Raw genomic sequence first — 12,712 nt, forward strand, 5'->3', positions numbered from 1 at the left:
TTCACTCAGTGAGTGAGCAGAAGCTGCGTGCTGTCAGCGGTGACCTCACCGCTGACAGGCGGGTTGCTATAGCAACGGTGATCTCCGTTATTCACCGGCTGTGACAGCCAGTCCTTGAATGTGGGCTGACTCTGTAAAGAGTGCCCACATGCAGGAATGGGTAAGCTGACCATGTGCCAGAGCATTTCTCCGGTACACGGAGATGCTGGAACGATCACCGCGTACCAGAGAGATGTACTGACAGGACCTAGCATGACTTCTAGCCATGTGACCAGTCTGTAGCCAATGAGATAATGGACACGTGACTGGTCACATGCTTTTTTTGACGTCACGGAAGGTCCTATCATCAATGCTGGTTATTGGGAGGACGCAGCGATTATCGGAAGGAAAAGCGGTGGGAGGCAGAGTGCAGGACGTGTTGCGGGGACCTGTAAGTGTTATGGCAATGTTTGTTAACTGTATGTGTACATTTATAATGTGATTTTATGTGTTTGTGTTTGCCTGCCATTGTTTTCAATGGGGTTTGAGAGGTTTGTTGAACGGTTCGCCGAACTCGAACGGAGCCTCGGTTCGACGAACCGAACCGAACTCGAGCCTTAAGAGGCTCGCTCATCTCTAGTCCCCATACACCAGTCTAAGTTACGAGGTCATTTGGAGGATTATTTCCAATTGGAGGATCTTTCTCCTCACAGTCTATTCTGTGGGAGGCACATAAATCTGTCATGAGGGGTAGTTGCATCTCATTGGCATCCCATCTGAAAAGAGACGCAGACGAACAAAATAGGGAGCTTACTAGCCAGCTTGCAAAGTTGGAACAGGACATGCTAGCTGGACCCTCCATTTCCAAACTAAAATCTATTGTGACTGTGAGGGGTTGGCTGAGAGATTTGGCGATCAGGAAGGTGGAAAAAATGTTGGTATTTACTAAACAAAGATATTACGAGAAAGGCAATAAAGCCCACTCCCTTCTTGCAGCACAACTCTTCTGTCAGATATAGAAGCGAGAAACCACCTACTTAATGAATATCTTACCGCTCGGTCACTCCCATCGCTAAATGCGGATGCCCTTAATACACTCAATAGCCAATCACCACTGAGGAACTGACTTCCACAATTAAAGAACTCCCAAATGGAAAAGCTCCGGGGCCGGACGGCTTTTCATAATAGTACTACAAAGTATTCCAGGATACACTCATCCCTCACATTCAGACTCTATTCAATTCATTCCTTAATGGTAACCCAATCCCACCCTCGATGTTGAAATCTCACATAACAGTGATCCCAAAACCAGGAAAAGACCCCTCGGACTGTGCAAGCTACCGCCCGATATCATTGCTTAACACAGACTTAAAATATTCGCGAAAATTCTGGCCACTAGACTATCAGTGTTCCTCCCACGGCTGATTCACGGGGATCAGGTAGGGTTTGTCTTAAATAGACAAGCAGGGGACAACACCAGATGAACGTTAAACCTTATAGACGTATTAAATCACCAGAGGAGGGAGTGCCTGCTTCTCAGTCTCGATGCAGAAAAGGCCTTCGATGGGCTAGGTTGGCCTTTCCTGTTCACCACACTTAAAAGATTCGGCATTGAAGGGCCTTTTCAGGCTGTCCAAGGCTTATATACGAACCCTGAAGCCTCGGTAAAGCTTCCCTATGTATCATCGTCTGCTTTCCCCATTTATAACGGCTCCAGACAGGGGTGTCCCCTATCCCCCTTATTATTCGTACTATGCATAGAACCCCTAGCTGCACAGATTAGGGAGAGCCCAGATATTCAAGGGGTCCAGGTAAGAGGACGTGAGTACAATTTGTCGCTCTTTTCAGACGACGTTCTTTTAACAATACGAAACCCCCTGCCCAATCTACACTAAATTTTAACTGAATACGGTAATTTGTCGGGATATAAAATGAATAATACAAAAACGCAGGCTCTGCCACTAAACCTAAAGCCATCGACCATTGCAACACTACAATTGGCATTTACATACACCTGGAAAAAAGATAATTTAAAATACCTAGGGATATACTTAACAGACACATACAAAACTCTCTATTCACATAACTTCCCTTTTTTTGAAGATCTTAAAAAAACACTAGCCAAGTGGGATAAGCTCCACCTATCGTTTTTTGGGAGAATGGCTTCCGTTAAAATGACGATTCTTCCCAGATTCTTATATCTATTAGAGACACTTCCCATACCGATCTCTAGATCTGGTGATCTGATGAGTCCAGAAATGGTTACTTATGTCTGGGCCTACAAGCGCCATCAAATCGCCCAAACGGTTCTGTTGACTCCCAGGAAAATTGGTGGCCTAGCTTTCCCTGACCCATTGGAAATATTACATTGCCACACATCTGAGATGTATCCCTGCTTGGACCAATTTGAGCTCAGTGGATAGATGGAGAGAGATATAACAGGACTGGCTGACCCCAATTCATCCTGCTGCCTTGTTGCATGGAGACTCCTCAGACGCCACAGATGCGAATCTTTTGGGGCCCATGGCATTCACAAGACGGATTTGGCGAATTGCCAGGAAAACCTTTTCATTAGCTCCAATCGAATCTCCACTGACACCATTTCTATATACACCAGCTTTGCAGAATAGTGCAGATAGTGGGGTGATGACCCCATGGATTCATGCGCAGCTTTTTCGCTTTGTAGACATAATTTACCCCTGCACCAATACAATCTTACCCTTTGCAACCTTGCGAGAAAGATTTAGACTTCCTAAGGAGGCTTTCTACACTTATGCTCAGGTACGCCATCTAGCCATATCTATGATCAAATCTACTTTGTTCCCCAAGCTCACTTCATTTGCGGGCCTCTGCAGGCAGGGCCCATCGACTAAGGAGCTAATTTCACGTTTATACGACATGCTCACTTCATCTGTAGAAATGCAGCACTCATACATGACGAAATGGGAGACGTACTTGAGAAAGGTAATACCAAGACAAATGTGGCAGACAATCTGGGATCGAGCGGCAAAGACCTCCATATGCACTACACAAAAAGAGAACCAGTACAAAATTTTAATGCATTGGTATCATACCCCAGAGGTCTTGGGTAGGCTCTTTCCCAACACATCAGACCAATGCTGGAGGTGTGTGAGGGATAAGGGTTCTCTCACCCACATTTTTTGGGACTGCAAAGTCCTTGCTCCATTTTGGAGAGAGGTGGGGAGGTTGATCCATGGAGTTCTGGGATATGAGGTTGCTCTGGACCCGTTCAACTAACTTCTCAAAGTTCCACCTGTGGGGATTTCGAGGGACTCGGCCAGACTGCTCCTTCACATTTGGACCTCGGCAAAATGTCTGATATCTTCGCTTTGGAAAAAGACCCTTCCTCCACTCTCCAAGATTTGGAGCTGAGAATCTAAGAGACAAATCGGATGGAGTACCTCACCGTATGTATCAATAACCAGCTGGAAAAATACCAACGGATATGGTCGCCTTGGGATCTTTTTGTGAACAATCGTAATTAGAAGAGTTGAGCACGGTTCATGGTTCGTGGTTCTCCAGTTCGCGGTTCGAGTGATTTTGGGGGGTGTTCTAGATCGAACTAGAACTCGAGCTTTTGTTAAAAATTCAGCAGTTCGAGTTACGTTCGAGAACGGTTCTATCAGCAAAAAGCAGGGCTTTTTACAGCTACAGTGTGCAGGGAGCCATCGCTGGCAGCCTGCCAGAAGCTGGTAACCAAGATAAACATCGGGTATCCAAGCAAAGCGCTTTGCTTGGTAACCCGATATTTATCCTGGTTACGTGTGCAGGGAGCCGACACTTCCCCGCTCCGCTCCGCCCTCTCCTGCACTCGGCATGTACACACACACACACTCACCTGTCCCCAGCCATGCAGTCCCCGACACTGACGTCCTCAGTGCCACATGGCCCCGCTAGGCTCCGCCCACTTCGCACTCCGCCGCCCGCACACATGACCCCGGTAAGCTCCACCCACTTCGCACTCCGCCGCCCGCACACATGGTCCCGCTTAGCTCCACCAACCTCGCTGTTACGGGGGGCTGTCTGATAATAACCTAAAGGAGTATCAGACAGTCAGGGTCCACCGTGCAAAGACTCTGCTGCAGACTATGGCAGAGTGCAATACCTCTGTTAACTCACAGAAGGCTATAATAAGTAAGTAAAGCAATTCCTCCCTTACTTGGAGGGTGTGTGGAATGATCTCTGTTAATAATCACAGAGACAAAGACAATGTGTGCGAAATGGCACCTACCTAGGTCCGCTCTTCTAGTGGTGCAAAAGAGACGAACAGCAGCGTAACCCGCACAAAGCTCCTACCTGCGTTCGCTCCACTAGTGTGCGAGGACACGAACCACTAGATATGGCACTTGCCTAGGTCCGCTCTTCTAGTGGTGCAAAAGAGACGAACAGCAGCGTAAGCCGCACAAAGCTCCTACCTCTGTTCGCTCCCCTAGTGTGCGAGGATACGAACAACTGCCAGACGCAGTACAAGGAACGTTACCCTAGCGGCAACGTCCACCTACGAGTCGAACCACAAGGCCCAGCCAGACCATGTGCCTCAGGCACCTGCCTATGTCCGCTCCCCTAAGAGGTAAGGATACGGACAGCAGCCATAGCTCTAAGGTATAAGAACGCTACCCTGCCGGTAGCGCTCACCTAGCATAGACAGAGGAATGCCTAGAGGAACGCGCACAGAGCGTCTACTCTTATGCATGAACCAAGAGGACTGAGCGCCATGCGGCGTGTGTCAGGGTCTTATATAGACTCTGTGCCTCATCCAAGATGGAGGACACCAGAGCCAATCCGCTGCCAGAACGACAGGAGTGACGTCATGCTGGCCTATCACTGAGCAAGGCATCACAAGCACATGACCAGCGACCAATCGGCATAGAAGGTGTCAGAGACATGTGACCTCGTGTCAGCGATGATGTCACCCGCACATGTGCAATGGCTCCAAGATAGGACTTAGTCTCTGGCGCTCGCACATGTGCAGTAGCAAGAAATCTGGACTTAGTCTCCAGTGCTCGCACATGTGCAGTAGCAAGAAATCTGGACTTGGTCTCCAGCGCTCGCACATGTGCAGTAGCAAGAAATCTGGACATAGTCTCCAGTGCTCGCAGCAACCGTAACAGTACCTCCCCCTCAAGGGCCCCCCTCCCGGCGACGCAGGTAATCGGCAACTAAGTCGGGAGCATGGACAGCCTCCTCAGGCTCCCAAGAGCGATGTTCCGGGCCATAACCCTCCCAATCTATCAAGAAGAACCTGCGCCCTCTAACCATCTTAGAACCAACTATGGCTCGTACCTCATAGCTAGAGCGAGAGGAATCAGAGGCAGGAGAGTGCACTTCACGAGCGTGAGGTAAAATAGCCGGCTTTAGCAGTGAGACATGGAATTTGTCATGAATCCTAAGATGGATGGGTAACTTCAATTGGTAGACTACAGGATTTACCTGTCGAAGAACCTCATAAGGACCCAGGAAGCGAGGAGCAAATTTGACAGAGCTCACTCTAAGTCTCACGTGTCTTGCAGAGAGCCACACAAAGTCCCCTGGAGAAAAGACAGGAGCCGGGCGACGAAACCGATCGGACACCGTCTTCATACGGTCCTTAGCTGCTTGGATCGACTCTTGAGTCCGATCCCAAACCTCTCTGGCATTAGTTGCCCAGTCGGCCACAAGAGGAGGAGGTGCAGCAGCGGGAAACGGTACCGGTACCCTAGGGTGTTGCCCATTATTGAGTACGAACGGTGTCTGCCCAGTGGCCTCAGCCAGCGAATTGTTAAGGGCAAATTCTGCCCAGGGTAGGAGGGAGGACCAGTTATCGTGGTTCTCAGCAACAAAGTGTCGAAGGTATATAATCATAGATTGATTGGTACGCTCAACCAAACCATTGGTCTCCGGATGGTACGCCGAAGAGAGATTCAACTCAATTTGCAGAAGGCTACAAAGATCTCGCCAGAAACGGGAAGTAAATTGAGGGCCTCTATCACAAATGATACGATCTGGCATCCCGTGAAGCCTAAAGACATGCTTGAGGAATAGTTTGGCTAGTACCCTGGAAGATGGGATTCTCGATAACGGTACGAGATGAACCATCCGGGAGAAATGGTCCGTAATGACCCACACAAATCTATGTCCCTGTGAACATGGAAGATCACCCACAAAGTCCATGCCTACCACCTCCCATGGTCTATCTGGCACTGGTAAAGGATGCAAGAGCCCAGCCGGTCTCTGCCGTAATGGACGGTTGCGAGCACACGAGTAGCAGGAACCGACATATCTCTTGACGTGGCTGGCTAAGTGTGGCCACCAATACCACCTCTCCAGTAACTCTCGTGTCCGCCTAATACCAAAATGCCCACCCACCTTTGAGGTGTGGGCCCATGACAGTATATCATTCTGTCGATCAGGCGGAACAAAGGTCTTGCCCGGTGGGATTTGGTCTAACGTCACAGGGGAGAGCGTATGAAAAACCCTGGAGGGAAGGATAAGACGAGGTTCGTCAATCTCTTCCTGGGTAGAAAGCATACAGCGAGACAGGGCGTCTGCCTTGTTATTCTTACTCCCAGACAGATAGTTGATGGAGAAGTGAAAGCGGGAGAAAAACAAGGACCAGCGGGCTTGGCGAGGATTCAGACGCTGAGCGGTTTGTAAGTACGTCAGATTCTTATGGTCTGTATAGACCTGGAAAGGATGTTTCGCTCCTTCCAGCAAGTGACGCCACTCCTCCAAGGCTAATCTCAAGGCGAGCAGTTCCCTATCCCCAATGGTATAGTTTCTCTCTGCCGGTGAAAAGGTTTTCGCAAAGAAGAAACACGGCCTTTTTCTACCTGCACCGTTCTTTTGATACAAGACCGCACCAGCACCCACTGAAGAGGCATCAACCTCTAAGAGGAAGGGCTTACTCTCATCGGGTCTTTGAAGAACGGGAGCAGTTGAAAAGTGTCTTTTTACTGCCTCAAAAGCCTGAGATGTCTCAGTAGACCAGGCTTTGGGATTAGCACCTTTCTTAGTCAAGGCCACCAAAGGGGCCACCAAAGTAGAAAAATGGGGTATGAACTGCCTGTAATAATTTATGAATCCTAAGAAGCGTTGCACCGCCTTCAAGGAATGAGGTTCGGACCATTGCAGGACAGCAGATAGCTTCGCAGGATCCATAGCCAGGCCCTCTTGTGAGATAATGTAACCCAAAAAAGGCAATGAGGACTGCTCGAATACACATTTCTCGAGTTTAGCAAACAATGAGTGCTCCCTTAAACGGGAAAGGACACGAACGACATCCTGACGATGAGTCTCCAGATCAGGAGAAAAAATCAGGATGTCGTCCAGATACACCACTACTGAGGATAACAGTAAATCCCTGAACACATCGTTTACGAAGTCCTGAAATACTGCGGGTGCATTACATAACCCAAAAGGTATGACGAGGTATTCATAGTGACCGTCTCGGGTGTTAAAAGCGGTCTTCCATTCGTCACCCTTTCGAATTCGTACCAAGTTATACGCACCCCGCAGATCCAACTTCGTAAAAACTTGAGCTCCTCTCAGTCTGTCAAAGAGCTCCGAAATTAAAGGTAATGGGTATTTGTTCTTTATTGTGATTGCGTTGAGACCCCTGTAATCTATGCAGGGACGCAAATCACCCTCTTTCTTCCGAACAAAGAAAAACCCAGCTCCTGCGGGAGAGACAGACTTACGAATGAACCCCTTCTCTAAACTCTCTCTTATATAGGTCGACATGGCCTCTGACTCAGGTATTGACAGGGGGTAAACCCTGCCCTTAGGTGGAACTGAACCTGGGATAAGGTCTATGGCGCAGTCATATGGCCTATGGGGTGGAAGAACCTCAGCACCCTGTTTGGAGAACACGTCAGCGAAATCCAGATAGGGTGTAGGTATGGGAGAGAGATCAGTAGATGCATCCGCAATGACCTTAGGTGGTAAGGGAAGACATCGGGACTGACATTTCGAACCCCAACTAATAATGCTGTCAGACTCCCAGTCAATGTGAGGAGCATGAGTCCGAAGCCATGGGAGACCCAGAAGAACGTCGTCTATACCCTCAGGCAAAACAAGAAAAGAAATCTCCTCTATGTGACCCTGAGACAGGGAAAGGCGCAAGGGAACTGTCCTCAATGTAATGGAGTCAGACAACATAGTTCCATTAACAACACGGACAGGAATAGGCGCCTCTAACATGATAGAGGGAATATTGTGTCCCTTTACAAATCCTGAGGACACAAAAGTCCCGTCAGCTCCGGAATCCACAAAAGCCATAATAGGCCATGTATTCTCAGATAACGAGAGCTGACCTGGGATACAACACTTAGAGGGTGCAGAAGACGTCTCTAGTAACCCCCCTCTAATGGTTACTAGGCCAGGGAGTTTCCCTGACGACTAGGACACTTGTTGGCATAGTGCCCAGCCTGACGACATACGTAACATATAGGAGGACCAGACTTGCATAATCTGGAAGACGTATGATTTAACTCCATAGGAGTGGGAGATGTTTCTGATGCTGAGGAAGATGGTAGTGGACCCTCAACAACTGGAATAGCCCGATGCTTAGGGCGTGAGGAAGAGACCTCGAGTCTACGTTCCTTATGGCGTACATCGATCCTCGTTGCTACTGTGATCAAGTCCTCCAGAGAAGCAGGGACCTCACGAGTAGCAAGAGCATCCTTGACATAGCCTGCCAACCCTCTCCAGAAGATAGGAATCAACACCTTCTCTGGCCAATCTAGTTCTGCCACCAGAGTTCTAAAAGCAATGGCATAAGAACTAGTGGATACCGAACCCTGAGATAGATCTAACAGTCTCAGGGCCGCATCATGGGTAACCTGCGGACCCATGAATACCGCCTTAAGAGCATCAAGAAAGTCTTGATGTCTCAGAGTAACCACATCAGAGCGCTCCCATAGGGGAGTCGCCCATTCTAAGGCTTTGTCCTGAAGTAAGGAGATGATAAAGCCTACTCTGGACCTCTCCGTAGAGAAGCGAGAAGAGTTGACCTCTAGGTGTATCTGACACTGACTAATGAAACCACGACATGATCTGGCATCGCCAGAATATCTGTTTGGCAGAGCAAGTCGAGGATCATGTGCAGATGTCACCATGGTCTGAGGTTTATCCTCTATACTCTTGAGCCGTGACTCAAGTACTTGTATGTAACGGTGTAACTGCTGATATTCTGCCATAACTGCCAGACCCTAGGCTCAGTCCTAATGTTACGGGGGGCTGTCTGATAATAACCTAAAGGAGTATCAGACAGTCAGGGTCCACCGTGCAAAGACTCTGCTGCAGACTATGGCAGAGTGCAATACCTCTGTTAACTCACAGAAGGATATAATAAGTAAGTAAAGCAATTCCTCTCTTACTTGGAGGGTGTGTGGAATGATCTCTGTTAATAATCACAGAGACAAAGGCAATGTGTGCGAAATGGCACCTACCTAGGTCCGCTCTTCTAGTGGTGCAAAAGAGACGAACAGCAGCGTAAGCCGCACAAAGCTCCTACCTGCGTTCGCTCCACTAGTGTGCGAGGACACGAACCACTAGATATGGCACCTGCCTAGGTCCGCTCTTCTAGTGGTGCAAAAGAGACGAACAGCAGCGTAAGCCGCACAAAGCTCCTACCTCTGTTCGCTCCCCTAGTGTGCGAGGATACGAACAACTGCCAGACGCAGTACAAGGAACGTTACCCTAGCAGCAACGTCCACCTACGAGTCGAACCACAAGGCCCAGCCAGACCACGTGCCTCAGGCACCTGCCTATGTCCGCTCCCCTAAGAGGTAAGGATACGGACAGCAGCCATAGCTGTAAGGTATAAGAACGCTACCCTGCCGGTAGCGCTCACCTAGCATAGACAGAGGAATGCCTAGAGGAACGCGCACAGAGCGTCTACTCTTATGCATGAACCAAGAGGATTGAGCGCCATGCGGTGTGTGTCAGGGTCTTATATAGACTCTGTGCCTCATCCAAGATGGAGGACACCAGAGCCAATCCGCTGCCAGAACGACAGGAGTGACATCATGCTGGCCTATCACTGAGCAAGGCATCACAAGCACATGACCAGCGACCAATCGGCATAGAAGGTGTCAGAGACATGTGACCTCGTGTCAGCGATGATGTCACCCACACATGTGCAATGGCTCCAAGATAGGACTTAGTCTCCAGTGCTCGCACATGTGCAGTAGCAAGAAATCTGGACTTGGTCTCCAGCGCTCGCACATGTGCAGTAGCAAGAAATCTGGACATAGTCTCCAGTGCTCGCAGCAACCGTAACACTCGCACTCAACCGCCCGCACACATGGCCCCGCTAGGCTCCGCCCACTTCTCACTCCGCCGCCCGCACACATGGCCCCGCTAAGCTCCACCCACTTTGCACTCCGCCACCCGCACACATGCCCCTGCTAAGCTCCACCCACTTCGCACTCCGCCTCCCGCACACATGGCCCCATTAAGCTCCACTCACTTCGCACTCCGCCGCCCGCACACATGGCCCCACTAGGCTTCGCCCACTTCGCAATCCGCCGCCCGCACACATGGCCCCGCTTAGCTCCACCCACCTCTCACTCCGCACACATTACCCCACTTAGCTCCACCCACCTCACACTCCACACACATTACCCTGCTTAGCTCCACCCACCTCACACTGCGCACATATTACCCCGCTCGGCTTACCTGCGTGATGAAGTCCTGTCCTCAGCGCTGTCACTGTCTTCCATGGTCGCCGCTTGTCAGATCTTCTCTCGCTGCCGGCCCGAGACTGTGAGTAGCGGTGACGTCACAGGCTCTCGCAATACTTGGCTGTGAAGTCGGTGGTCATTGAAGTCAGGGACAGTGCTGCTGTCAGCAGTGCAGGAGATCGTCAACGCAGGTAATGTATTTCGATCCTGACAGCAGTGCTTGTCATCCCCTGCAGTGACCTGGGCTGACCTATTGATGTTAGCTCAGGTCACTGCACTGCTCTCCCAGCCAATGGGGAACATTCTGTTCTTCATTGACTGGGACAGTGACTATGGTATGGATCATCATGGGAACCCCTTGGATTACAGCAGACCTGGATTTGTTTTTCTTTCTAATAAATTGGTGAAAGAGGGAATGTGTTGAGGAGAATGTGTTCAAATAAAAATGTGTTTGTCGTCTATTTTTTTTTATTACTGACTGGGTTGGTGATATCGGGTATCTGATAGACGCCTGACATCACGAACCCCAGGGCTTGATGCCAGGTGACATTACACATCTGGTATTAACCCCATATTTTACCCCGTTTGCCACCGCACCAGGGCACGGGATGAGCTGGGGCGAAGCACCAGGATTGGCGCATCTAATGGATGCGCCACTTCTGGGGCGGCTACGGCGTGCTATTTTTAGGCTGGGGAGAGTCCAATAATCATGGACCTCCCTAGTCTGAGAATATCAGACCCCAGCTGTCCGCTTTACCTTGGCTGATGATCCAATTTTGGGGGGGACCCCCACGTGGTTTTTTTTTTTTAATTATTTATTTAATTTAAAATAACAGCGTGGGGTGCCCTCAGTTTTGGATTAGCAGCCAAGGTGAAGCTGCCAGCTGTGGTCTGCAGGCTGCAGCCGTCTGCTTTACCCTAGCTGGCTATCAGAAATAGGGGGAACCCCACGTCATTTTTTTTTTAAATTTTTTTTTTTTGGTAAATACAAGGCTAAGCACCCCTTAGTGCCACATGAAAGGCACCAAAGGGTGCAAAATTACAAAATGCAGGAGAATGGGACATTATGCCAATCCCTTCACTGGCTTCCCATCACCCAACGACTCCAGTTCAAAACACTAACCATGACTTACAAAGCCATGCACAACCTGTCTCCTCCCTACATCTGTGACCTAGTCTCCCGGTACCTACCTGCACACAACCTCAGATCCACACAAGATCTCCTTCTCTGCTCCTCTCTTATCTCCTCTTCCCACAATCGCATACAAGATTTCTCCCGTGCATCCCCAATACTCTGGAACGCTCTACCTCAGCACATCATACTCTCCCCTACCGTGGAAAGCTTCAAGAGGAACCTCAAGACCCACCTTTTCCAACAAGCCTACAACCTACAATAGCCCTCAGTCCAGTAGACCACTGCACAACCAGCTCTGTCCTCACCTATTGTACCATCACCCATTCCCTGTAGACTAACCGGTCTGTAAGCTGCATGTATGATTTCTTTTTTTCCCTGAAGAAGGAGACGGTCCTTGTCTCTGAAACGCGTTGGAATGACTAAAATAAAAAAGAGATTACTTCATCTTCTTGACATCAGTGGTTTTTTAGCGCAGCATAAAACCCGTTTTTCCTATATGATATTTTCTACCACATTTTGCACGGGGCCGCTGCTTGGACCATGCGGACACTCACATGCTTGCTAAGGAGTTGTGACTGACAGAACCCGACCAGGTGAGTGTACCTCTCTTTACTTCTAACGGTAAATACCGGGTAAGACCCTATTGCGCCTTCAGTCTCCCCATCTTTAGTATTTGTCAAGTCCTTCGGACACCGAGATTCGGCTTCCTCACCTTATTTCCCTGGGGAATTGGCAGCAGAGGGCCCCTAGCCGCTATGAATTATTACAGCAACCGCTTGTTATCCAGAGAAAGACTTATCCTGCAAACTGTCGGTGCTCCAGATGACCTGGATACTGATACCTGCATGGACTCCGGATTCTCCTTCTCAGAAGAGGATACATCCCAGATGAGGAAGCTTTTTCATACTCTTGA

This window comes from Anomaloglossus baeobatrachus, chromosome 1, assembly GCF_048569485.1.
Source record: "Anomaloglossus baeobatrachus isolate aAnoBae1 chromosome 1, aAnoBae1.hap1, whole genome shotgun sequence".
In the NCBI taxonomy this organism is placed as follows: Eukaryota; Metazoa; Chordata; class Amphibia; order Anura; family Aromobatidae; genus Anomaloglossus; species Anomaloglossus baeobatrachus.